The sequence below is a fragment of the Macrobrachium rosenbergii genome, chromosome 1, assembly GCF_040412425.1.
Source record: "Macrobrachium rosenbergii isolate ZJJX-2024 chromosome 1, ASM4041242v1, whole genome shotgun sequence".
Lineage (NCBI taxonomy): Eukaryota > Metazoa > Arthropoda > Malacostraca > Decapoda > Palaemonidae > Macrobrachium > Macrobrachium rosenbergii.
The window spans coordinates 54,359,358-54,366,857 of NC_089741.1; the positions used below are offsets into that span (position 1 = coordinate 54,359,358).

The 7,500-nt window shown below is 35.5% G+C and overlaps 2 protein-coding genes across 4 annotated transcripts in view; one reads left to right on the forward strand and one right to left on the reverse strand.

The window, feature by feature from the left end:
• Window positions 1-7,500, reverse strand: part of LOC136837494 (uncharacterized) — a 214,960-nt gene that overhangs the window by 197,553 nt on the left and 9,907 nt on the right. The window lies entirely within an intron of this gene.
• The window catches only part of LOC136837185 (monocarboxylate transporter 9-like), a 43,165-nt gene that overhangs the window by 17,611 nt on the left and 18,054 nt on the right, over window positions 1-7,500 (forward strand). The window lies entirely within an intron of this gene.

A 7,500-nucleotide genomic window follows, 5' to 3' on the forward strand; every position in this document is an offset into this window, starting at 1 on the left:
CTTTAAATGGCATGCCTTCATGGCTTCTAACGATAGCTCTCCGTACCGGAGGAAACAAGTCATGTAACAGCATTCTCTCTCTCTCACTGTCTGTGTGTGTGTGCCAGCAACAAGTGCTTTTACAGTACTACTACTAGCAGTGTTGCCAGTACCGGGCACCGGCCGCCCCACCCCCCAGCCACCCCCGAGAACCTGTCTGGTCCGGCAGTGTTGCCAGCTGGTATTGATCAATGAATTACGTCATCGCTCTCTCGTGGGCGTTTCGCCTCCAATGATTCTGTTCCTGGAAGCCTCGTGCGCCCCCGAAAAAACTGCCACCCACGAATTTCTAGGTTTCTCGGACGCACCGTGATGTGAGAAATTTGTTATCGCAAATATTTCCGCGGGCACGTTCTGTTTACGTTCTGTTCATGTTCCGCTGGAAGTTGGAAACACAGACGATTTGTTTTTGTTTGACCTATGTATTCTTTGGGAAGGTCAAATATAAGTCGGCGCGAGGTTTTGAAATTCGGTGCAACGGCATACACCGGGGTTAATAGGCCTATAAATGTTTTTAATTATTTGTCTGATTCACTTTGCATTTTCGGTTATTAATAACAGAAAGTAGAAAGAGCGGGTGTGTTTCGAAAATGTATACCCATACATACATACCTACATACATACAAACATACATACATGCATACATACACAGAATTGCATTCCTGTTACTGTTCTAAAAATTAAGAACTGTGAAAACAATCTGAAAGTGAGAAGGAGGACCATTCAAATGCATCACAAAGTAAGATTAATATAACAATATTCTTTTATTTCCACTATAAGGGCGTCACCGATCTCCACACATACAATTTAATACAATACCGGATGACCATCATCATTTGAAAGCAATTCCAACCCAATTGCGAAAAAAGGACCGAGGACAAAAGCCCACCCAAAATAGATCTGCCTATTGTAATCTTCCCTCTGAAGACTGGCCTAAATGATAGGCCTATTTTCTTGTCCATCTAGCGAACAAAAGAAAACAGAAATTGCTGGACGAACAAATACGCAGTTGCCTTTGTTCCGAATGAACAATTCAGTCAATACAATGCTTGCGCGATTACTTGCATATTTCATGATGGTCCCTAACAGCACGATAAACTCCATTAGCTGGTTCTTTTTTTTTTCTCTCTCCACAAAACCTAATAGCTTTGGAAAATGGCATGATTCTGCGAAACAAGAGTCATTCGCTAAGGTAAAATGCAGTCTCCGGAAAATGACATTTTCGTAAAAAAAAAAAAAAAAAAAAATTTTTTTGAAAAATCCACTTGCCGGTTTCGGAAATTGCGAAATAAAGGAAGAAACGGCGGAAAAAGGAAAAGGCTCATTCCAGTCTTCTGCAACTGCGAGATAAATGGTGAAAACTCTTCAGAGGAAAAAAATATTTCATTTTTCTTTGTCCAGAAGACTCGGGTCTCTGGCATCTGTTTGGTTCCTGGAAAATGTTCTAACATATAAAATTGTCTCGTTTTTATTCATTTCTTATTTCTTTTTCTTTCGTGTAGTAACCAATAAGTGGACAGAGAATTCCCTGGAAAATTCTCTAACAAATAAAATTGTCTCATTTTTAATAATTTCTCATTTTCGTATACTAACCAATAGGTGGACAGAGAATTTCCTGGAAAATTTTCTCACATATAAAACAGTCCTGTTTTTATCAGTTTCTTATTTCTTTCGTATAGTAACCAATTGGCGGGCAGAGATTTTCATTTGTTGATTTGGCCTATTTTTAGAAGTTAATTCCTGACGATGTCAAAAACATCAAAATCATGGATAAGGAGTTTAACAGAACTCTTAGCTCTTGTTTTAACACTGTTAGAAATTAATATCAAAATCATGGGTAAACAGTTAAAACAAGTAAAAAATGCGCCGAATTTTCTTCGACGCAATCGAGTTTTCTGTACAGCCGCTACAGCGTATAATCAACGCCACCGAAAGCAGATCTACCTTCCGGTGGTCTCGACATAATGCTGCATGAGCCGCGGCCCATGAAACTTCAACCGCGGCCCGGAGGTGGCCTATCCTATATCGTTGCCAAAAGCACTTTTATGACTAACTTTAACCTTAAACTCAGTAAAAACTATTGAGGCTAGAGGGCTGCAATTTGGTATGTTTGATGATTGGAGGGTGGATGATCAACATACCAATTTGCAGCCCCCTAACCTCAGTAGTTTTTAAGATCCGAGGTCGGACAGAAAAAAAGTGCGGACGGACAGACAAAGCCGGCACAATAGTTTTCTTTTCAGAAAACGAAACACTCGAAGTTTCTGTTCAACACTGTAAGATGCGAGTCAGCTGTTGAAGACCAGGCAGAGGAACAGTATTCGAAACATGGAAAAAGAATGAGGGAATTAAAACAATTCCTCGGGAGAAACAGGTCTCATAAAACCTTGAATGTTACCAAGAATATTAAGTGGGTTGCACGCGGCTAAAACAACACGTCAATGAAAAGATCTGGGTGGGGGAAGATCCAGTGTCCTAGACCTGCTGAGTGTAATAAGGGATTAGTTTCATCCCCACAATTGCACCTCGTACTAACTTCGGCACGTTCCATTTAAACTTTCGTGCATTTTGAATAATAATGAAAATTATAATCGTTATTTTCACTATTATCATCATTATTATTATAATGAAATCAGCACTTTAGAGTTTTAGAAAAGATATATATACATATATAGCTTTATATGTATATACATATTATATATATACAATTATTATATTATACTATTACTATCATCATTATTATTATTATAAATTCACACACGTTATACTTTATATAAATATATATGTATATAAAAGTATAAATATATATATGTATGTATGTATGTAAGTATATATATATATATATATATATATATATATATATATATATATATATATATATACGTATGTTGCGCTTGTATCTCTAACACTCAGTGAAGTATTATGTTACAACTCAATATGCCCTCGTAAACAACACTGTGAAAGCAATTAATATGGAGTTCACGCATTGTGACACTGGGTCGTACGAACACCTGTTATACCAACATTATGTTAATCATCCCAAATGGTATATAAATCATATGACAGTATCCATGCGGGCGAGGATGCTTCCGGTATGCAAAGGATATGAATAAGACTCTCTCTCTCTCTCTCTCTCTCTCTCTCTCTCTCTCTCTCTCTCTCTCTCTCTCTCTCTCTCAATATAACGATGGTGAACAGTATGAAAACATGTGCTAATTTATTGGGTTTTGATTTGTTTATACGTCAATACATAAATACAGCCATCTGCATCTCACAGTATGATAAAAGGAAAGAGAATAAACAATAAAGAGTCAATGAAAAATAACAGAGTTAATGAAAAATAACACAACCAAAAAATGTAAACAACAAAATGTGAAATAAACTCAAGAGACCTCCTTAAAAAGAAAGCGTTTGTACCCAATATGGACTTCTGAACTTCCAACGATTCAACTACATGACTGGGAAGGCCACTACATGAATTGGTCACAGACGAAACAAAACTTCCAAAAAAACGGTGTGATGTTGAACGTCACGAAAGGGAAAGCAAGACCTATAATTAACTGCATATCTACAAGCTTTTCGTGAATAAACCGCACGCGTTACTTTCCAGGGGGGTCAAGTTTATCCAGACGGACTTTCCTTGTAAGAACGAGCGTATTTGGGGCGACAACGCCTATCTAACGTCTTGATTACTAGATATACATACACTCCTGTAATCAAGACACAAATCTGCACGTGGCATAATGTACAGTATATATATGTGTGTGTGTATACATATATATACATATATATATATATATATATATATATATATATATATATATATATATATATATATATATGGCTGTGAAATATTTTTTGTTAAAACAGAATACCATCAAATATAAGGGAACCCATAAAAACGCCAAAATGTGGAAAATAAAGGCTATATTTCAGAGACCGAAATGTCTCTCTCCTGAGGAGAGAGACACTTCGGTCTCTGAAATATAGCCTTTATTTTCTACATTTTGGCAGTTTTATGGGTTCCCCTATACGTAGATAACATTAAAGACCAGGCGCCAAGCGTTTTCATTTATTGCGCACACATCTTTGGGGTGCGCTATACGCGAAAGCGCTTGGTACTTGGTCTTTAATTTTCACCTCACGGGTAGTTATCTACGTATATACTGTATATAGATGAATAGACAGATTTATTAACCACAAAATTACAATACTTCCATAATTACAAAAGATTCAAAATTACAATATTTTCATATCTGACATAAGATGAATTTTTGGTCCAATTAACAACAAAAGTTCCATACAAAACAACTTGGTAAAACTGGGAAGCACTCCACAAAAATTATAAATGTGACATACAATGACAAAGTTAATACACATAAATACAGACTAGGTCCAGACCTTCCTACACAAAGGTCTGGAACTAGTATGTATTTACGTATGTGTATTTTGTCATTACACGTTATCTTCATATTTTTTTTTTTTTGTGGAGTGCTTCCCAAGTTTACAAAGTTGTTTTGTATGGAACTTCTGTTGTTAACAAGACCAAATCATTATCTTTTGTCAAATATGAGAATATTGTAATTTTGAATCTTTTGCAAATATGCAAGTATTGTAATTTTGTAGTTGATAAATTTATCTAATGACAAATTGACAAATAACAAAGTTAATACACACATACGTAATTGAACACTAAGCCTAGTTTCCTACGCTCGTAAATACATACAAAGCCTAGACTTTCCTACGCGCATAAATACATACTAAGCCTAGACTTTCCTACACATGTAAATACATACTAAGCCTAGACTTTCCTGCACACGTATATGCATAGCAAGCACAGACCTTCCTACACACGTAAATACATACAAGCCTAGACTTTCCTACACATAAACACAGAGTAAGCCTAGACTTTCCTACACACGTAAATACATAGTAAGCCCCGACTTTCCTACACACGTAAACACATACTATGTCTAGATTTTCTTACATCCGTAAACACATGCTAAGCCCAGACTTTCCTACACACGTAAACACATACTAAGCCCAGACTTTCCTACACGTAAATACATAGTAAGCCCCGACTTTCCTACACAAAGACATGAAGCTGCACTGCCGTCCGCTTTGTTTTGTATACCCGAGATCTCTTTAATTTAAAGCAGGCTGGTACAACCAGATGAAGAGGACCTCATTCTCACATGGGGAACGAACAGCTGAGACTCGGCGGAGGGTACTTTGGATACGTTTCAGATACGTCTGACACGAGTCAGGTGGATTTTCTCTCGGCGTGTTTTCGTTTCATCTTTCATGGTATTATTTATTTAGACGCTGTTTGTTGTTCTTCATTTATAAATAATAATAATAATAATAATAAATTGGCGTTTTCGTTTGATCTTTCATGTCACTATTTCTCTTGACGCTTTTTGTAATTATTTTTCAATAACAATAATAATATGACAATAATAAATATTAGTGTTTTCGTTTGATTTTTCTTGTCACTATTTCTCTTCATGCTGTTTGCAATTATTTTTCAATAATAATAATAATAATAGTTGTGGAATGTTGGTCTGTATGATTATTAAAAGTTCTGGTAATTCTGTAATCGATGGATGCTTTTTTTCATCTCGATTCCTACACAGGAAACCAATATTTCCATAGAAAATAAAATCTGCAGTTTAATTCCACATTTATGTTGAGGAATTTACATATTTACGGACATTTTCAACTCCAGCATATGCGCGCGAGCTTAAAGCTAGGCTTGGCTGATAAGATAATTTACTGATTTACAGAAGACCTCAGAACTTAGATATAAGTGTAAGTTCAATGATAAATCATTCTTTGCCGAAATCCTTATCGTGTGATGTGGTATTATGCTTCCCAAGGGACGTACCTTTGTAAAAATCTTCAGCTCACGATATATTCTCACATGCCATAAGAAATCTACATGTCAAAATCTGTTGCTGTATATAAAATCTTATGCTTCATGAGAAATGTCTTTGTCAGAATTTTGCAACGTTTGATATACGTTCCGTGTACAATATGCTTGTCAGAATGTGCATCATATAATATAATGCCTCATAAGAAATTTGTTTTTGTCATTTTTGTCAAGCGTCTGCAGTACCCGACATAATATAAGGCTTCACAAGAAATCTGTCTTTGTCTGAAGCCGTCAGCACTAGATATAATATTACGCTTCATAGGAAATCTGTCCCTGCCATAATCTGCTGCTAAAGATATAATCTTACAGAGAACAAGCTCCCCACAATGCCTCAAATGTCGTTGCTTTGTGAGTACGGACGCAAGACAACCCGACAAACAACCAGTCTATGATGGTCCGAAGGGATCAGCAGATGTTAGCTAATCGCTAATCGTGTAATGAAAACAAAGAGAGAGTACGAAAGCGACAGTCCACACGATGACGAAAAAGGTTGAGGAAAAGACCCTCGGTATCTTTCAGGACTGAAGAATTGGGTCCTACCTACTAAAGATCGTTTTGGGATGACCCCATTTTTAAACAGGAAATTCCAAGACAGCCGTCGGAAACTGACCTTTAATGCCACATTCACAGTGAGAAAGGATTTTTTCTATCTTTCTTTGTTTCAAATGAACACCGTATTCTTTGCAAACTTGAATTTCAAGCCACTGGCTCCTGTGGGCTTGTTCTGTATGAATCGGGGTTTAACTTCTGAATAATAATAATATACAAAATCTACATTTATGTAAAGTACTGTATTTACAAATAATAACGAGGGAATTACCTAATTATAATTTTTGTAAAGAATGCGTCTTGTTTACCCTTGCTTTTAAAGTTTGTTTTTAAGTTCTCATAACCAAGACTGTCATTTCTGGCTGAAGAAGGGGAGCTGAGCAGGCTCTCAGCTCCTGGAATTCATTTTATTATTTGTAAATACAGTACTTTACATAAATGTGGATTTTGTATTTTATAAACATATTCACGGGATTGTGAAGAAGATTTGCAATAATAATAATAATAATAATAATAATAATAATAATAATAATAATAATAATAATAATGGTGGTGAAGAAATTCACAGTGGTGTAAATGTAAATATATATTGAAATATATTTCTAATATATATTTACATATACACCACTGTGAATTTCTTCAAATATAATAACTCATGCTATTATGAGATTTTTATGAATAATAATAATAATAATAATAATAATAATAATAATAATAATAATAATAATAATAATAATAATAATAATAATAATCTGTAATTTCTTTATGATGACAACAGAACTGTGATCTTATAGATGAAGCCTTGTTAAAACGGCGCCATACAGATAATAAATCTAGATAAGCCACAGATACGCAATCTTTTAAACGTGAACCCTTCATTCCGACGAAGCCGTGTTCTGACGCCACGTGACCGGTATTATGAAGTAATTCTAGAAAAATCAGTTCTGGCATTACAAACTTGAGTTGTTATCGTACAC